General features: G+C 42.3%; 1 protein-coding gene across 7 annotated transcripts in view; it reads left to right on the forward strand.

Annotated features, from left to right (window-relative positions):
- The window catches only part of DUSP14 (dual specificity phosphatase 14), a 32,205-nt gene that overhangs the window by 138 nt on the left and 11,474 nt on the right, over positions 1 to 20,593 (forward strand). The window contains exon 1 of one of the 7 annotated variants that reach the window (XM_089901035.1): positions 1 to 20,593. This exon is cut by the window's right edge and continues 2,732 nt beyond it. The exons of the other annotated variants lie outside the window; for them this stretch is intronic. The gene's annotated coding sequence lies outside the window, so the exon portion shown is untranslated. 7 annotated transcript variants of the gene reach the window in all.

Below are 20,593 nucleotides of genomic sequence, written 5' to 3' on the forward strand. Positions count from 1 at the left end.
GGGCTCGGGCAGGGGGCAGCGGGCGGGCGGGACTTGGCGCCGACCGGACCCCGGGGCCCTGGCCGGACCGGATGGCCGAGGGCCTGCGCGAACGTGGTCTCTGGAAACTTTGTGCCGGCGTCCCCCACCTGCTCCCGGGCGGTTCTCGCATCCTTTGGGCGGCGGGGAGAGGAGAGGCCCGGCGCCCAACGCAGCGCCCCCTCCTCACCGCCCGACCCTGCCTCGCCGGCTCTCGGCGCGCATTCCCCGCCCCCCGCCCCGCCACCCCGTCTGCTCCCCCACTGCGGCGACGCCTGGGCTGGGGTCCCAGCCCTCTGGTTCTTTCGCGAGCATCCTTTCTGTTCCCCTCCCCCTCCCTGACCCCTCTGCTCTGCGGTCCAGCCATGGCCTCTCTGCCTCCTCACTCCGTCGCCACCATTCGCCCGCTCCGAGCCACGGGAGCGTCGGCGGCTTTTTGCGTCTTCCAAAGGTTTCTGGTGCGTTGGTAGAAGCAACTTGACTTTCAGCAATGCCAAGTATTCAACTTGAGTATTTCTCTACGGTGGTGGATTGGTGAGCACAGTGCTAACATGTCTTTTTATTTCTCCTAAGTATCCTTGCTCCACAGCGAAGTTGAGTCGTTGTTTGTGTGCGAGAGGAGTTGCATGCTGTATGTAGTTGCCTTAAGTGGATTGTATAACGATATTTTATTTAGGTGGATGTTTCCAATGGTGCCAGCCAGTGTTATGGTAACTGAGCATCCCAGAGGCAAGGGAAGGAGGAGTGACTTAAAAATGTAGTTCTACTGTGTAGGGATATATATATTTTTTTAAGTGCCTTGTGCTTTTCATCCAGCAAGACCTCAGGGCGTTTAGCACGTGTTAACTAGCTGTTCAATGTAGTCTTATGAGAGAGGTAAGTAGAAAGCATTACGTCCCATTTTACGGATTTGAAAACGGAGGCAAAACGCCAAGTTCTGATTCTTTACTCACCTGAAAGGAATATGGACCAGAGTTCCTGGAATTCCTAGTCCATGAGGCCACTCAGAAATGTCATGGAATGTTGGAACGCACTCCCTGAGACTGTACAGATCAGTTAGAAGTCACGGGGTGGGGCTGCCAGCAGCTCCACGCTTGGGACTCAGCTCTGTCACAAAGTTAAGTGATACTGAACAAGTCACAGCTGCTCTCTGCGTGTTTCCTAGTCTTTAAAATGAGGGGAACAAAGGTGCTGTATTCTTTGCAAAGTTGTGTGAGTGTATCTGGAAGCTCCACTTCCTTGAGCTGCATTTGGTGACTGTTACTTGTTGTGGACTCTTAAAGGCCCCCGTTCTCAGGTTCCCTTTAGAAATGCAGGGAAGGAGGAGCCCCCAGGATGAATAACTGCCTCATCTTCACCGGAGGCACCTAAGAATTCACATCAGGGACAGGCTGAGGCAGGGACCCCGACGTGGGTGGGAGCAGAGGGTTGCCTGGTGGAGGAAGGAAGGAGCCCTGCACAGGCGGCTTGACACATGGGCCCTACTCCTGCCTCCAGCTCTGACTCATCTTCTGACGCTTGGGGGAGGAGAGGTAGATGCTTGATATTTTTGGCTTTCCCCCATAAAATGGGAGACAGTTTACTTCATTCGAAGGCTTTTTAACGTTAGTGTCCAATGTATCTATGCTGTGTTCTTAGCTGAAATCTCTCACATTGGTTGAATGCAGGTATGATTTGTGTAATATTCTTTAATAAAATGGTATAAATCTATATTCTTACCATAAAAAAATTGGCCAGGTGTGTAAGTACAGGAAATCCTTTAAAACTTTAGCATTTTAAAATGTTGCTCCTTAGGGAAGGAACTGTGTTTGTTAGGTTCTTTAGCAGTTGGGATTTTATTTTAAGGCGAGGTGGATTACAAATACTTTTTCCCAATACCAAGAATTAATCATTCTCTGTTTGGAAAAAAATTAAAACTTTACAGATAAGATTAAAACCTTCTTTTGAGCATCTGTCCCAAAAGTAACTGCTGCGTGTATCTTTATTGGTCTATGTGTATTCTTTTAGACTTTTCTAAGCATTTTCATAAATGTCTGTTTGCACAAAGTGATTTTTTTTTCTGGTTTGCATAGTCTGAAAACCTCTAGCTTATTTTTTTCCTGAGTGACTTTTTAAATTGAAATAGATTATTATAAAATTAACCAATCCTGTTTATAGAGACTGGGTTTCTGTCTAGAACAGGTAGCATGTGTTTTAAATACAGCTGGTCGTAAAGTTTTATTAACCCTGATAGCATGGTAGTATTTCTCCAGACAATGGAGAAATGACCCCTTCTTAACTTCAAAACAGTTAAATCATTAAGAACCTTGGCGTTACTCTTGGTTGCAAATGAAAACTTCCCCATTAAAAACAAAAATCTACTGTATTCGTCTTTTCTTTGTTTGTGAGGAGGCATAAAAGGGAGTGGAAAGCAGGGAGAGTTGCTAAAGCAACAGCACCTAAGTATAAACTTACAGAGCGAATATTTAAGATGGTAGCTTTAGTTATTTATGAAAGCCTGACTGGGGTGAAGACAGAGAAAGGGAAATGTTAATGTGGGCACAGTTCAAATCAGTAATTTCAGAAGAGAGGTGGGTTAAAACAAAATTCACATCAAGAGTGTATGGGTTTCTGGTGGTCCAGTGGTTAGGACTCTGCGCTGCCGAGGGCTCGGGTTCGGTTCGATCCCTTGTTGGGAAACTAAGATCCCACAAGCCGTGCAGCCCAGCCAAAAAAAAAAAAAAAGTGTTTATAGATAGACATTTATTGAGACTTTTTCCATGCAAAAGGTTCAGTGCTGACTACTGGGGTAGAAGGCAAATAAGGTCCTTGCCTCATGAAGCTGACAGGCCAGTAATGATATTCAGAGAGGAAGTGTTTTTTCCCCAGATAGGCCAGAATTGTAAGGGTTCTGAATTACTGGAAACCAACATTGTATTTATTTAACTTTTTTATTGTGAATTATAACACACAGAAAAGGGTATAAAACATAAATGGATAACTTAATTATTTTAAAGAAAACAGCTGTAACCATCTTGCAGGTTAAGAAGTACCCTTTTCCCACTCTTTCCCAATGACCACCTCTCTCCTTACCCCAGAGGTAACCCAGCCAGTAAATAGCTTCATTTTTGTGAAAGTCATTTCCTTTCTTTTCTACAGGTTTTATCACCTAAATACTAACCCTAAACAATATAGTTTCGTTTTGCCTGTTTTTCACTTTTATGCAAATGGAATTAATGTAGGTATTCTTGTAAATCCATTTTTTTGGGGGGGGTCAACATCATATATATGTATATGTATGTAAGTGTGGGTATTTATACATATATGTATATACACACATATATAATTTTTTGGTTCAAATTCTTGCAGCATTTATAGTTTTTAAGATTCATCCATGTTGTTACCTGTAACTGTAATTAGTTCATATTTGTATGCATATACCACAGGTTATCTATTTGTCTTCCACTGTTGATGGACATCTGGGTTGTTTCTGGCCCAGGGCAGTTATGAATACTGCTGGTCATAGATGTGCATATCCTCAGCTTTACTAGCTGATGCCTATTTTCCAAAGTGGTTGTACTAATTCCTTCAGTGGTGTCAGCCTTAAACTTATAATCCACTGTACTTGCTGTTTAACCACAACATGTCTGGCTATTCCTTCTTCTTTTTTCTTTTTTTTTTTTGTGGTACGCGGGGCTGTCACTGCTGTGGCCTCTCCCGTTGTGGAGCACAGGCTCTGGACGTGCAGGCTCAGCGGCCATGGCTCACGGGCCCAGCCGCTCCGCGGCATGTGGGATCTTCCCGAACCGGGGCACGAACCCGTGTCCCCTGCGTCGGCAGGCGGACTCTCAACCACTGCGCCAACAGGGAAGCCCTGTCTGGCTATTTCTTGAATCAATGAATAAATTTCACCTAGGTGGCTTGATCCCTGGCCTTTCATGTGCCACTGTATTTTTATACACTTAAGTTTGTATGGTTTGGACTACATACCACCGAAAGCCAGAGATGGTTTTCCACTCTATGTGGCTGACAGGTACCCAATAGAATCCTTCCATTGATTTTGTTTTTTTAAACAGATGTGTAGTTATAGGGAAATTTAAATATGCAAAATGAAGTATTAAAAATTAAAATGTCTAGTACCTGGAAGTTTTAAAGATTTTGGAAGAATTTTACCTCTTGGGCCACCAGATGCCTTGATGTGGTGATTTGCATTGTGCTGGAGAATACTTGCCTTGCGCCCAGCTCTGAATGTGCAGGCCAGCAGTGCTGGCTTTAGTGTGTGATGTGTGCAGGAACCCAGGCCAGTACTTGTGAAAATACCCTCTAAGGACCAGTACTCACATGACTGTGTACACATGCAGATCCCTTAGAGGCACCAGCACAGGAATTCCTTGGCAATTCCAAAGGAACCACAGCTTCTTTGCTACAGGAATAAATGCTTCTTTTACAATCTTTGAAGTGTCCTTTTCTCTAAGTCTTCCTTTATACTCGACAGTAGAGGTAGTACTGGGTTTGATAGAGAGTTCCTGCTTTCTGAGTAGACAGTTGCCAGGGTAACTTTAATTGCCTGTGTTTGGTGTTGCTAGCTGGATTTAAAGCTGCGTTGTGTGTGTGAGAGAGAGAGGGAGGGAGGGAAAGAGAAAGAGGAAGGGAGAGAGGATAGGGAAGGATGGGAAGGTCAGGTCAGGACAGTTATTAAATTATTAAGTTCAGGTGTTTGTTGAGCATCTACTGTGCCTGGTGTTATCTGCTAACAGTCTCTTTCTATCCTAAGGGCAGAAATACAATTCTGTACGTTTAGAAAACACCTTTCAACTGTCATCATGAAATTATCTCTGAATAATAAGATAAATTAGCATCTGAAAAAAAACCCCACCCTTAAGTAGATCTTTTTCTTAGTTGGAGGGTTGATAGAAGAACAGTAGTCCAAAGAATGTGAGATTTGTAATTCCTTTAAATTTCTTCTGTAAGGCATCTTGGAAAATGGCTAAATTGCTCTATTTTCAGTCTTTACAAATCATGAATACTTTTTTACTCATATACTAAAGGTTTTTTTTTCAGATTCTCTAAAATAACCATAATTTTAAAAACTACATATGTATAAATTAGAAGTTTTTAAGAAAACATACCCATAGTAGGAGGATGAAAAGTAGTGTCAGAACCTCTTAATCTGAGTGATGGGGGGAGAAATTTTGTGTTTCGTGGTATCCTTTTCCAAAGGCTGTAATTTACAGAGGAGCTTTGTTTTCCACCTGTTGCAGGGAAGAGCGGGGAGCCCTGGTGCCAAGGTTACGGCCGTGTCCTGTTACGTGCAGCCCATGGCCCTCCCCGCTCACCTCAGCACTTCCCATTCTTGCTTTTACCCTGACAGAGAGTAACCTCCTATCCAGTTTGGTCAGCTTTCCCCTGCCATCTGGAGGTCTCAGTGGACAAAAAGGGCCTTCTGAAATTTATATGCAACTGCTGGGCTTACTGGTGCCTTGTCCCAGAACAGTTTCAGCATCAGTGGAGCATGGCAGGCCTTTTTGACTCCTTAGGTCTTTGAGTTTGCAGAGCCACAGGAGAAAACTCTTGAACAAGAGGGTGTTGCTTCTGTTAACTAGTAAACAGTGATGTGGCAGATAGAGCCACAGAGCCTTCTGACCAGCAGCCCAGTGATTCTCATGCAGGGTCCTTAGAACCACTTGGAAAAATATTCCTTTGCCATATACTATGATGGCTTTATAACATAATTTCAACTAGTGGTTGGCAAATGTTTTTCTGTGAAGGGTCAGGTAGTAAATATTTTAGGCTTGTGGGCCATACAGTTTTTTTGTTTTCTTTTTTAACTTATTTTATTTTTGGCTGCTTTGGGTCTTCATTGCTGCACATGGGCTTTTCTCTGGTTGCGGTGAGCGGGAGCTACTCTTCGTTGTGGTGCGCGGGCTTCTCACTGTGGTGGCTTCCCATTGGGAGCACAGGCTCTAGGTGCGGGGCTTCAGTAGTTGTGGCACGCGGGCTCAGTAGTTGTGGCTCGTGGGCTCTAGAGCCCAGGCTCAGTAGTTGTGGCGCATGGGCTTAGTTGCTCCGCGGCATGTGGGATCTTCCCAGACCAGGGCTCGAACCCATGTCTCCTGCATCGGCAGGCGGATTCTTAACCACTGCGCCACCAGGGAAGTCCACAGTTTCTGTTGCAACTATTTAACTTGCCTTTTTAAGCTTGCCTTTGTAGCATGAAAATGCCACAGTTAATATGTAACAAATGAGCATGGCTGTGCTCCAGTAAAACTTCATTTATGAACACTGAAATTTTAATCTCATACAATTTTTATGTGCCATGAAACAGTGTTCTTCTTTTGAATTCTCTTTTAACCATTTAAAAATGTATAAACCATTCTTCTCTCATGGGCTGTACAGAAACAGGTGGCCAAGCAGACATGGCCCGCCTGCCATAGTTTGTCGGCCCCTGATTTGACCAAGAGTAGAATGAGGTTCAGAGACCATTGCATTCTCGTTTAGCATATGACTAGTAATTAGTAGTATAATCTACAAAGAACTATGTGTATTATCTTTTTGTATAAGACTATTTCTTTAGGAGACAATTAAAGCCAAGGGAATAACTTCAGGATGCTATGTTCTTTGACTCCTATTTAGCTAAAAACTTGATTCCTTCCTTTGCTCCAGGGAGGCTCAGATACATCCAGTTGCCCTCAAAATTCGGGAGGCCTGCTGTCCCTCAGCAAGGATAAGGGTATGCAGCGTCCAGCTAATGCAAGAGACTTACCTGGTTATCTTATTCTGCTCAGAAACTCTCATAGATGATTACAGATGCCTTTGGTTTATAAAGAAAAATGGGAAGTTAATTCATCAGTAGTTTACAAATGAAGTTAATTTGGTGTAAAAGCACCAAAAATGTGGAAGCGGGCCAGAGGTATGATATAGAAGTCCCTGCAGGGAGAAAGTTGAGGCTCACTGCTTGAATTTTAAAAATGTTGATATATCTAGTGAGACATCAAATGGTTAGATGCTCAAAGAGTGCTCAACTGCTCACCATTGAGGTCTTAGTCCTGTGAACTTTATTCTAATTTATAAATTCGTTTTTGTCTCCCTTAAAGTAGTAATGAACTTCTAAGGACTGAGATCTTCTTTATGAAAGGTCCTGAGATTTCATGATTCTGCTTTTCAGAGGGCAGTAGTGACTTTCGCAATTTTGAGGCAAACTTATACGTGCCATGGGTTTAATTGCTGACGTGATTTTTTTTAAGTACTCTGGGTCTAGATGTTCTGACCTATACAAATCAAAGTTCACCACTTAGCCAGGAGTCTGTGATTCATGTTTAATTTTTACCACTTACTCTTTGAAGATTTAAAAGTATGATTTGTATAGGCTGTGGCTGGCACAGATTGGTTTCCAGTTGTCACCAAACAAGCTTAAATGTGATTGTGGAATTTTGCAAGCATTTTCTGGGTTCAGGATGATCAGACTTTTCACACCCAAAGACCATCTCATACCACTTAGCAGTTCAGGATTTTTTAGATGAATATCCAGATTATAGATAAAGTACAGACTAAATTTATGTTCCTTAATTTCTGTCTCTTCAGTTTTTATTTTCTTCCCCAGTGAAGTGTATATTTTGGTAGTCTTTAGATCAGTTGATCTGTTGTGGTCAGATTGTATGACTAATCAACAAATGGACAACTCATGGAGAAGGGGTTCTGGTCCCAGTGGGGTTACTCATTTTCTGTGTAGAGTCTGGAAAAGCCTCTTAACCTCCATTTACCTCTGATTCCTCATCTGGGAACCATGACAGCAGGATGATGCTGATCTGTGAGGGGCTGAGCATGCTCGTGTGGCTTAAACAAAACAGGCGCTCGAGCTGGCTTCAGCAAGTCCGGTGGGACAGACCGAGGCAGATTAATGTGAGCTGTGTCTCTCACCCTTTAATGTGTAAACAGATCACCTGGGATCTTGTTAAGCGGTGGCGCCTGATTCTGTAGGTCTGGGATGGGGCCTGAGATTCTGCATTTCATTCAAGCTCCAGGTTGATGCTGCTGGGCCTTGGACCACACTTTGTGAGTAGTGAGGGGCTATAGAAAAGGGCTAGTGTTCTTCATTTGGAATCTCAAAAATACGGAGGCTCTTGCAAGGCAAGAATGGCAGCATGTTTTAAATGGATTGGAGAAAAAGCCATGATAGTGTAATCTATGAGACACTTCCCCAAGAAACAAACAACCCAGGTTTTCAGCACCACTGACTGTTTTACTTTGTCTTAACCCTGTGCCTTCTCTGCATTACTGCAGCACCTGCTGTTTGCACCACTCATTTGATTCGCTTATTGTTAGGCTATCTCTAATTGTTATTCATCTGTTTTATTCATTTTTAAAAATATTTATTTATTTTTGGCTGCACTGGGTCTTCGTTGCTGTGCGGGGGCTTTCTCTAGTTGCGGCGAGCGGGGTCTACTCTTTGTTGTGGTTCATGGGCTTCTCATTGCGGTGGCTTCTCTTTGTTGAAGAGCGCAGGCTCTAGGCATGCGGGCTTCAGTAGTTGTGGCACGCAGGCTCAGTAGTTGTGGCTCGTGGGCTCTAGAGCACAGGCTCAGCAGTTATGGCGCACGGGCTTAGTTGCTCCACGGCACGTGGGATCTTCCAGGACCAGGGCTCGAACCCGTGTCCCCTGCATTGGCAGGCGGGTTCTTAACCACTGCGCCACCAGGGAAGCCCTCATCTGTTTTATGTGTGTGTCTTGTGTCGTCTCTTGAAGATGATAAAATCCCGGCACAGGCTGATGTCTTTTGTTACTTTATATCCCTGTTCTAGTGACTGTTGCTGCATATAGCACACCATTCCAAAACTCAGTGGTATAAAAATCATTTTCATTCTTGACCTACAGGAATCTGTGTTTGCTCACAGATTCCTGTAGGTCAAGAATTTGAACCTCATGTAGTGGGGACAACTTGTCTTTGCTCCACAGTGTCTGGGGGTGACTTAATGGCTGGGAGCTGGAACCACTGAAGTGTCTTGACTCACATATTTCGTAGTTGATCCTGGCTATCAGCTGGGATCTCCGCTGGGCTGCTGGCTGTAACACCCGCATATGACCTCTCCACATGGTGACTCTGCCCGGCTTCTTTGGGCTGCCTCACAGCATGGCAGCTGGGTTCCAAGAGCAAGTCTCAAGAGACTAGGGAGAGGTGTTTGACATGTTTATGATCTAGCCTCTGAAGCGTCATTTCTACTGTTCTCTTTTGGTTGAGTTGGTCACGTTGTAAGAAGGTCATGGGGGGTGCAGGGTATTGTTATGGCCATTTTTCGCCAATACATTTTGCCACAGTCCCCAACAGCACTTAGAATAGTGTTGAACACGTGGCATGAACTCAGTAAGTACTGTTGTGTGAATGAGTGACAAGTAACTTAAACACCAAGGTGGATGAGGACCAGACTAAAAAACTCAATTCCAAATGTAAACAGATTGCCCCCTGATACCCAAATAAATGCATATGTTCACCTTTTATAGATAGTTATTTATAGTCTCTTCTCTCTACTTATTCTGTTTCCAACATGAGAATCTATGAATTTATCGTATGGAACTAAACTTCTAAAGAATGTGCATCTCTGTCACTATTAGCATGCTTTTTTTCCTTGCTCTCATCAAGTGGACTGCCTGTGTCCTCCTTTGGACTGTGGTATATTCTCCATCCAGCAGCTGGCTAGTGTCTTAAAACGATCAGCCTTTGTTAGGCTCAGTTCATGGGCTAGTGGTCCACATGAGGATATCAAGGTGTCAGCCAGGTCACGACTACACAGGCAGTTGCTCTACAGCTACACACTGGGGGAATATCGGTGGTCAAACTAAAATGGTGATTCTTAGATTCTTTAGTTCTATGTGTACTATGTGTATTTATCCTCTTCCCAGCCATCTTATCAGTTAAATTATATGGTGGGAAAAGCAAAAACAACCCCTTCTCCAAATGTAAGATGTTGAGGTGTTTCAGCAAATTACTAAAGCTTTCCAGATTGAGAACAATTTGTGAATATCTTTTATTTCATTTTATTTTAACATGAATATAACTCAGTATTTGAATTTTATTCTTAATTTTTTTTTTATAAATTTACTTATTTTTGGCTGCATTGGGCCTTCGTTGCTGCGTGCAGGCTTTCTCTAGTTGTGGGGAGAGGGGGCTACTCTTCATTGTGGTGTGCAGGCTTCTCATTGCGGTGGCTTCTCTTGTTGTGGAACAAGGGTTCTAGGCGTGCGGACTTCAGTTGTTGTGGCACGTGGGCTCAGTAATTGTGGCTCGCGGGCTCTAGAGCGCAGGCTCAGTAGTTGTGGTGCATGGGCTTAGTTGCTCCGCGGTATGTGGGATCTTCTTGGACCAGGGCTCGAACTCGTGTCCCCTGCATTGGCAGGCAGATTCTTAACCACTGCACCACAAGGGACGTCCCTATTCTTTTTTTTTTTTTTTTTTTTTTTTTTGCGGTACGTGGGCCTCTCACTGTTGTGGACTCTCCCGTTGCGGAGCACAGGCTCCGGATGCGCAGGCTCAGCGGCCATGGCTCACGGGCGTAGTTGCTCCACGGCATGTGGGATCTTCCTGGACCGGGGCACGAACCCGTATCTCCTGCATCGGCAGGCGGACTCTCAACCACTGCGCCACCAGGGAAGCCTGGGACGTCCCTATTCTTAATGTTTTGTCAGAATGTTTTTTCCCTTGAATTTTGCCACACTGTGATTTTTATTTTTAAGAGTATTTTAACTTCCTACCCCAGTGGAACACATTTCTGATTTAATAACAAAATGTAATGAGAAAAGTAGTATTTATTTACAACAATGTAGGCTAAAATGCCTCTTTTATTTTTATTTTTTAATTATTGTTTATTAGTATTTTTAAAATGAATTTATTTTATTTATTTTTGGCTGCGTTGGGTCTTTGTTGCTGTGCGTGGGCTTTCTCTAGTTGGGGCCAGTGGGGGCTACTCTCCGTTGCGGTGCTTGGGCGTCTCATTGTGGTGTCTTGTTGTGGAGCATGGGCTCTAGGTGTGTGGGCTTCAGTAGTTGTGGCACACGGGCTCAGTAGTTGTGGCTCGCAGGCTCCAGAGCACAGGCTCAATAGTTGTGGACCAGGGCTGAACCCGTGTCCCCTGCATTGGCAGGCAGATTCTTAACCACTGCACCACCAGGGAAGCCCACCTCTCTTTTAAAAAGGGTGACTTTAAGAGTTTTTTTTTTTTTTGAAAGAACTAGATAAACATTTACTTCAATGGAAGAAGAAAATGTGATTACGTAGGCTTTTCGTGTATTAAAAAATAAAAACAATGTAGGCCTCCAGTATATACTGCAAACCTCTGAAATCCCTAAAGCTAAAAATATCTTAGATCATTTTACATGGACATCTGTAGCACCACTGTGGCCATTTTTCTGCTTATTCAACATGAGGAGAAAAAGCAGTAGATAGAATTTCAGTTCTTTAACTCCTGATTCTAGTGATTTTTGTCGTTAAAAAAAAGTAGCTTCTGTGGCAGTGGGACGGATGCTCTGAGTAGGCTGTGACACCAGGTAGCAATTCTGCATCTGCTGCCGGTATAGACGCTGGTGCCACATTCCAGGAGCTCTCCAGTGCAGGGAGCAGGCAGTTGTTAATAGCTTAATGCATCATTGAGATTACAGGCCCACTGGGTAGACACTAATTCTGCATTTTGCTTAGCATTTAGCACTTTGATGTTCGTTATTCAAAGAGACCAGCATCATCCCTGACATTTCTTATAACTTGTTAAACAACAACAACAAAAACCCCTCTCTGGGGTTGGTTTAGGACACCTCCTCTTTTTTGTCTTTCACCTCACCCCACCCCCATTCCCCTGGCCAGGAAAGCATTTTTCCCTCCAAGAAGCAAATGCAGCTGCCAGAGCAACTTGGGAGGGCTGAGTTGAACACCATGGACAGCGACATGGACACTCCTTGGTGTTCTCTCTGGTCATCCTTGTCCCAGAGACCAGTGTGCTGCAATGGGAGCGGTGCTGTCACTCAGAAGGCATCTTGCAATCATTGATCCCTCAAACATGGTCAGTCTTTTACTCTCCTAATAGATATCCTTCTCCGTTTTCCTGTACACATTCACTAAGTTGATTTTGACACACCTGTGATGTAATATGCATGTTTTCTTTTTTTCATTATGATCAGAATCTGCTAATCTTAGAAATGAAGCAAACTAGGGCTTCCTGTTGTGCCTGCTCTGGGACTGCTCCTTGCTGAGGTGCCCCTGCTGTCAGGAGAGCGTTCTGGGTCCTGAAAGGTGTACCTGTCTGTGGCAGTATTTCCCTCTTCTAGGCAATAGGAGAAACTGGGGCAGCCCATTTGGGGTCATTCTTCTCTGTGTGTAGCATTTGAACATGTCCTGCTTAGGCAGATCTAAGGCCCCTCGTGCACTGAAGGTGCTGGTGGTGTGGGAGTCCTGTAGGGCAGGTAGTGAGGCCGCAGCCACCCCCGCACAGGCACAGAGAAGCTGTGTGTGGGCTTGAGCACGGGATCCAGACACCTTGGATCTTCTCTTGGCCCTGTGACTTGTCTTCTCCAAGTTGAAATCATCTCACCCTTTCTGAACCTTGTATTTTTCGATCTGTAAAAGGGGTCGGGAGTGTTGGTCAGAGGAGCATCTGTGCCCTCTGAGTGCTCTCTGGCAGAAGTTGTTTTTCTAAGCCTTGGACTCAGCTTTGGCATTTTAAACAGGTTTTTGGCACGAGACTGACTAGCAGCAGCAGGGAGGGAGCATCATGTCTGTCTCACTTGGATTCTGCCCTGAGGACTCACAGTCTGCGTTCTTTTCCCTGCAGCACCAAGTACCCTATCACTGCCTGACGAATGGGAGTTAACTGAGTAAGCTAGGCTTTCAGCCCACCCATCACCTACCCGTGGCCCTTGATGAAGACCTTTCTGCTGAAAAGGCCAGTGAGCCTGGGACACGTGCCTCAGGAGGGCAAGTGGCTTTCCCAAAAGGATAATTATTTGGGAGACTACGAGACTGAGTCCCTCTTAATTAGACAGTAACTAGATAACCTGGTTGGAAATTTGATTAGCATCTTCCACATTGAGGATGGAGTTATCACCAGCAGTTCAAAAGCCTAACTTTGTGTGTTTATTACCACGGTGACTTTGCTTTTTAAACTCTCAGGATTCTGCCAGGGAAAGACTTGGAAGTGGCATGAGACTGTGCCCTGCTGCAGGACAGGCTGTTCTTTTAAAGTCCTGCCTGTTGCCATGCATATCTGACCCTCACATCCGCATGCATTTCCTTATGCGACTACTTCCTCGTTCGTCTTCATGATGCAGTTTCACCTATATACGTCTGTGTACCTCTGTATCATTGGTCAGCAGGTGTGGTCCCCAAACGAGGGGTGGTAAGCTTGGGCGAGGCAGCTCCCTTCAGGCACGGGCCGTTTCTGGGGAGAGACTTGTGATCCGTCGGCACCTGCATTCTGAGTGCCTCAGTCTTGAAGGGGAATCTGGGTGGCACACCACAGCATCCACCTCTGCAGCGGTTCTCAGAGTGTGTCCTCTGACCAGCAGCATCAGCATCACGTGGGAAATAAGTGGCAGCTCTAGAGCCCATCTCCAGAACTACTAAATCAGAAACTCTGGGGGCGGGGCTTAGCAATCTGTGTTTTAACAAGCCCTCCGGGTGATTCTGAGGCATGCCAAGTGTGAGAAGCACTGCAGTATAAAGCTGGAGTTATTTTAATTTTTTAAATTGAGGTATAATTGATATAGAACATTGTGTCAGTTTCAGGTGCACCACATAATGATTCAGTATTTGTGTATATTTGCAACATGATCATCATGGTAAGTCTAGCTAACGTCTGTCACCATACATAGTTAACAAAATTTTTTTCCTGTGATAAGAACTTTTAAGATTAAGTTGCTCTCTTAGCAACTTTCAAATATGTAGTACAGCATTAACTATAGTCACCATGCTGTACATCACATTCCCATGACTTATTTTATAACTGGAAGTTTGTATCTTTTAACCTTGTTCACCCATTTAGTCCCCACCTCTGACAGCCAACAATCTGTTCTCTATATCTATGAGCTTTTTTTTTTTTTTAAAAGATTCCATGTATAACTGATGCTATACAGTATTTGTCTTTCTCTGACTTACTTCACTTAGCATAGGGCCCTCAAGATCTGTGTTGTTGTAAGTGGCAAGATTTCCTTCTTTTTTATGGCTGATTAATATTCCGTGGTGTGTATATATACCAAATTTTCTTTATCCGTTCATCCATCCATGGACACTTAGGTTGTTTCCGTGTCTTGGCAGTGAACATGGGGATGCATATATCTTCTCGAGTTAGTGTTTTCATTTTTTGTTGGATAAATACCCAGAAATGGAATTGCTAGATCATATGGTAATTCTATTTTTAACTTTTCAAGGACTCTCCATACTGTTTTCTGTAGTGGCTGCACCAATTTACATTCCCATAAACAGTGCACAAGGGTTCCTTTTTCTCCACATCCTTGCTAACACTTTTTATTTCTTGTCTTTTCAATAATAGCCATTATAACAGGTGTGAGTGAAGTGATATCTCATTGTGGTTTTGATTTGCATTTCCCGGATGATTAGTGATGTTGAATACCTTTTCATGTACCTGTTGACCATCTGCATTTCTTCTTTGGGAAAATGTCTAATCAGATCCTCTGCCCATTTTTAAATCAGATTGTTTGGGGTTTCTTTTTAGCTATTGAATTATACACACTGTTTATGTATTTTGGATGTTAACCCCTATTGTTCATATCATTTGCAAATATTTTCTCCCATTCCATAGGTTGTCTTTTCATTTGTTTAGTTTCCTAAACAAAAGCAAAGGCTTTTTAGTTTGATTTAGTCCTACATTTTTATTTTTGCTTTTGTTGCCGAATCCAAAAATTCACCACCAAGACCAGTGTGAAGGAGCTTATCACCTCCTATGTTTTATTCTAGGAGTTTTATGGTTTCAGGTCTTAACATTCAACTCTTTAATACACTTTGAGGTTTTTTTTGTATGGTATAAGATAGTGGTCCAGTTTCATTCTTTTGTGGTGTTCAGTTTTCCCAACACCATTTATTGAAGAAGCTGTCCTTTCCCCATTGTATATTCTTGATTCCTTTGCTGTAACTTAATTGACCATATATACATGGGTTTATTTCTGGGCTCTATTCCGTTTCATTGATCTATGTGTCTTTTTTTATGCTGATGCTATACTGTTTTGATTACTATAGCTTTGTAATATAGTTTGAAATCAGGGTGTGTGATGCCCCCCAGCTTTGTTCTTTTTTCTCAAGATTGCTTTGGCTATTCAGGGACTTTTTGTTTCCATACAAATTTTATGATTGTTTATTTCTGTGAAAATGCCATTTGATAGGCATTTGATAATTTTGATAGAAATTTGATAGGGATTGCACAGAATCTGTAGATTGCTTTGGGTAGTATGGACACTGTAACAATATTAATCCAGTTCATGAGCACCAAATATATCTTTCTATTTATTTGTGTGTTCTTCAGTTTCTTTTATAAATGTCTTACAGTTTTCATTATACAAGTCTATCACTTCCTTGGTCAAATTTATTCCTTCAATATTTTACTTTTCCTGATGCAGTTTTTTTTTTTTTTTTTTTGGTGGTATGTGGGCCTCTCACTGTTGTGGCTACTCCCGTTGCGGAGCACAGGCTCCAGACGTGCAGGCTCAACGGCCATGGCTCATGGGCCTAGCTGCTCCACGGCATGTGGGATCTTCGCAGACCGGGGCACGAACCCGTGTCCCCTGCATCGGCAGGTGGACTCTCAACCACTGTGCCACCAGGGAAGCCCCCAATGCAGTTTTAAATGGAATTTTTTCTTAATTTCTCTTTCTGATAGTTCACTATTAGTCTATAGAAATGCAACAGGTTTCTGTATATTGATTTTGTATACTACTTTACTGAATTCATTGATTAGTTCTAACTTCTTTTGTGTGTGTCCAGTCTTTAGGGTTTTCTATATATAATATGTCATCTGCAAATAGTGACAGTTTTACTTCTTCCTTTCTGATCTGAATGCTTTTTATTTCTTTTTCTTGCCTAATTGCTCTGGCTAGGACTTCTAATACCATGTTGAATAAAAGTGGCAGGAATGGGCACCCCAGTCTCTTTCCTGATCTTAGAGGAAAAGCTTTCAGCTTTTCATCACTGAGTATGATGTTAGCTGTGGACTTGTCATATATGGCCTTTATTATGTTGAGGTATGTTCTCTCTATACCTGCTTTGTTAAGAGTTTTTATCATAAAGGGATGTTGTATTTTGTCATGCTTTTCCTGTACCTATTGAGACGATCGTGTGATTTTTATCCTTTTCTTAATGTGGTGTATCACACTGATTAATTTGCGGATGTTGTACCATCCTTGCATCCATGGGATAAATTCCACCAGATCATGGTGTATGATCCTTTTAGTATATTGTTGAATTTAGTTTGCTGCTATTTTGTTGAGGATTTTTCCATTATGTTTATCAGAGATATTGGCCTGTAATTTGTTTTTCTTGTGGTGCCCTTGTCTGGTTTTGGTAGTAATGTAATGCTGGCCTTGTAGGATGAGTCTGGAAGTGTTTGCTCCTCTTCTGTGTTTTGGAAGAGTTTGAGGATTGGTATGTATTCTTTTTCTTTTTTAAAAAAATTTATTTGGCTGTGCTGGGTCTTAGTTGCAGCACATGGGATCTTCGTTGTGTGGGCTCTTAGCTGAGGCATACGGGATCTAGTTCTAGACCAGGGATCGAACCCAGGCCCCCTGCCTTGGGAGCACAGAGTCTTAACCACTGGACCACCAGGGAAGTCCCTAGTATGTATTATTTAAATGTTTGGTTGAATTCACCAGAAAAGCTGACTGTGTCCTGTACTTTTGTTTGTTGAGGGGTTTTTGATTATGGATTCAATCTTCTTCCTAGTTATTGGTCTTTTCAGATTTTCTTTTTCTTCATGATTCAGCCTTGGTGTATAATTGTTAATAGTAGTCTCTTATGATCCTTCGTATTTCTGTAGTATCAGTTGTAAAAATTTCTTCCTTCATTTCTGATTTTGAGTCCTCTTGTCTTTTTTTTTTTTTTTTGAGTCTAGCTAAAGGTTTGCCAATTTTATCTTTTCAAAGAGTTTCGCTTAGTTTCATTGATCTTTTCTATAGTGTTGTCTTTTTAGTCTCTATTTTCCTTCTGATCTTTGTTATTTCCTTCCTTTTACTGACTTGGGTTTTTGTTTGTTCTTTTTCTAGTTCCTTGAAGTGTAAAGTTAGGTTCATTTTTTAAAAAAAATAATTTATTTTTGGCTGCGTTGGGTCTTCATTGCTGTGTGTGGGCTTTCTCTAGTTGCAGTGAGCGGGGGCTACTCTTCGTTGTGTGTGGGTTTCTCATTGTGGTGGTTTCTCGTTGCAGAGCACGGGATCTAGGCGCACGGGCTTCAGTAGTTGTGGAGTGTGGGCTCAGTAGTTGTGGCACACAGGCTTAGTTGCTCCACGGCATGTGGGATTTCCTCAGACAAGGGGTCGAACCCGTATCCCCTGCATTGGCAGGCAGATTCTTAACCACTGTGCTACCAGGGAAGTCCCTAAAGTTAGGTTCTTTATTTGAGATCTTCCTTGTTTCTTGATGTGTAGGCATTTATCATTATGAACTGCCCTCTTAGAAGTGCTTTTCTTGTATCCCATAAGTTTTGGTATGCTGTATTTCCAATTTCATTTGTCGCAGTCTCTTTTGATTTCTTTTCTGACCCATTGGTTGTTCAGTAACATGTTGTTTAATCTCCGCTTATTTGTGAATTTTCCAGTTTTCTTCTTGTATTGATTTCTAGCTTCAGACTGTTGTGGTTCGAAAAGATGCTTGCTGTGATTTCAATCTTCTTTATTTATTATTTATTTATTTTATTTATTAAGGTTTATTAAGGCTTGTTTTGTGGCCTAATATATGTCCTAGAGATTGTTCCATGTGCACTTGAGAAGAATGTGTATTCTCTTGCTTTTGGATCAAGTGTTCTGTATATATGCGTTAAGTCTACCCGGTCTAATGTGTAGTTTAAAGCTGATGTGTCCGTACTGATATTCTGTCTGGATGGTCTATGCATTGATGAAAATGGGGTATTAAAGTCCCATATTATTGTACTGTTGTCTGTTTCTCCCTTGAGGTCTGTTAATATTGCTTTAATTAATTTACTTTTTAAAAGTTTTGGCTGTGTGGTTCAGCATGCAGGATCTTAGCATGTGGGAACCTAGTTCCCTGACCAGGGATCAAACCCATGCCCCCTGCACTGGGAGCACAGAGTCTTAACCACTGGACCTCCAGGTAAGTCCCAATATTGCTTTATATATTTAGATGCTCCTGTGTTGGATGCATAAATATTTACAACTGTTACATCCTCTTGTTGGATTGACCCCATTTATCATCATGTAATGCCCTTCTTTGTCTCTTTATTTTGAAGTCTATTTTGTCTAAGTATAGCTACCCCAGCTTTCTTTTGGTTTCCATTTGCATGGAATATCTTTTTCCATCCTTTCATTTTCAGTCTCTGTGTGTCCTTACATCTGAAGTGAGTGTGTGTATCCTTACATCTGAGGTAGGCAGCATGTCTTTTTTTTTTTTTTAATCCATTCAGCCCCTTTCTGTCTTTTGATTGCAGAATTTAGTCCATTTACATTTAAAGTAATTATTGACTGCCATTTGGTTAATTGTTTTCTGGATGTTTTGTAATTCCTCTGTCCCTTTCTTCTCTTGCTCTGCTACTTTGTGGTTTGATGATTTCCTTTGTGGTATGCTTAGATTCTTTTCTTCTTAGATCTTTTGTGAATCTGCTGTAGGTTTTTGCTTTGTGATTACCATGAGGCTTACACATAACAACTTATAACAGTCTACGTTTAAACTCATTCTAAAGCACAACATTTTTACTCCTCCATCCCCCACATTTTTGTTTTTTATGTCACATTTTACACCATTTTATCTTGTATATCCCTTAATTATATTTTTACTACTATATCTTTTAATCTCCATACTAGCTGTATGAGTAATTAATCCATACCACCTTTACATTATATTTTTCTAAAGTGTACTATAGTTACCTCTACCAGTGAGACTTATGCTTCCATATGTTTTCCTGTTACTAATTAGTGGCCCTTATTTTCAGCTTTAAAAAGTTGCGTTCATTCTTGTAAGGCCAGTTTAGCTTTTGCTTGTCTGGAAAACTCTTTAAATTCTGAATGACAACTTTGCTGGTATTTTTGTCTGGAAGTTTTTTCTTTCAACTCCTTGAATATATCATGCCACTCCCTTCTGACCTGCAAAGTTTCTGCTGAAAAACTTGCTGATAGTCTTATGGGGGTTCTCTTGTACATAACTAGTTGTATTCTTCTGGCTTTTAAAATTCTCTTGTGTTTTTACTTTGAACGTTTTAATTATAATGTGTCTTGGTGTGGGTATCTTTGGGGTTTCGTTTATTTGGAACTCTCTGGGCTTCCTGGATCTGGATGTCTGTTTCCTTCCTTAGGTCAGGGACGTTTTTATCCCTTTTCTCTCTCTCTTTCTTCTCTTTCGGACCCCTGTAATGTAAATGTTGGTTTGCTTGATGTTATCCCATAAGTCCCTTAAGCAATCTTCACTTCTTTTCATTCTTTTTTCTTTTTACTGCTCCAGTGGCTTGAGTTTTACTGCCCTGTGTTCAGGTTCACTGATCCTTTTTATGCTGTCATCTACTCTGCTGTTGAACCCCTCTAGTGTATTTTTCAGTTATTGTATTTTTCAGCTCTGTCACTTTTTTCATACTTCCTTACATTGTCTGTCTCTTTGTTGAAGTTCTGTGTTCATCCATTCTTTTCTCGAGTGAAGTGAGCATCTTTATGACCATGATTTTGAACTCTTTTTAACAGGTCAATCACTTATCTCCATTTCATTAATGACTTTTTCTGAGGTTTTATCTTGTTCTTTCATTTGGAGCATATTCCTCTACTTTTTCATCTTAATTTTAGACTCTCCCTGTTGGTTTCTGTGCGTTAGATAAAAGAGCCACCTCTCCCAGTCTTGGAGGAGTGACCTTGTGTAGGAGATGAATCTTACCATTCAACCCTGCCTTAATCTTGGTTGTCTCTCAAACCTTTGTGATTGTCCCTCAAACCTTTGTGATTGTCCAGACTATTTTATTTTTAGTGGCTTCCAGTAGTTGCAGGTGGGTCCAGACCTGTCAGTATTCTATAGGGAAGGGTCTCAGTCACCAGCTTTTAAAGTATGTAAATATACAGTCTTGTGGGATGACTAGCAGTAAGTCCCACTGTCTACCAGAGCCAGGTGATCTAGAGGTGTCCCTTGGGCAGCAGTGACAAAAATCAGGATACCAGATGAGTATACAAGTTCCTTTCTGGAAGATACCAGAGACTTGGAGTGAGGCAGAGGGTGAACACACAGATGGCGTCCACTGGCGTCTGTCCCCAGAGTGTGCCAAAGCAGAAGCTGGCCCCTTAGGCTGAAGCTCCAGGAAAAGCAAATAGGCCTCTTTCACAGAAAGACTGAGGGTGTGTTTCAGTTGGCTGGCTGTGTTGTGCCCCAGGGTTGGTAGCCAGCCAAGAACTGTGTTTGCCCCCAGAGCT

This window comes from Delphinapterus leucas, chromosome 19 (genome assembly GCF_059928025.1).
Source record: "Delphinapterus leucas isolate spDelLeu-1000000601 "Yukka" chromosome 19, BTC_Dleu_Yukka2, whole genome shotgun sequence".
Lineage (NCBI taxonomy): Eukaryota > Metazoa > Chordata > Mammalia > Artiodactyla > Monodontidae > Delphinapterus > Delphinapterus leucas.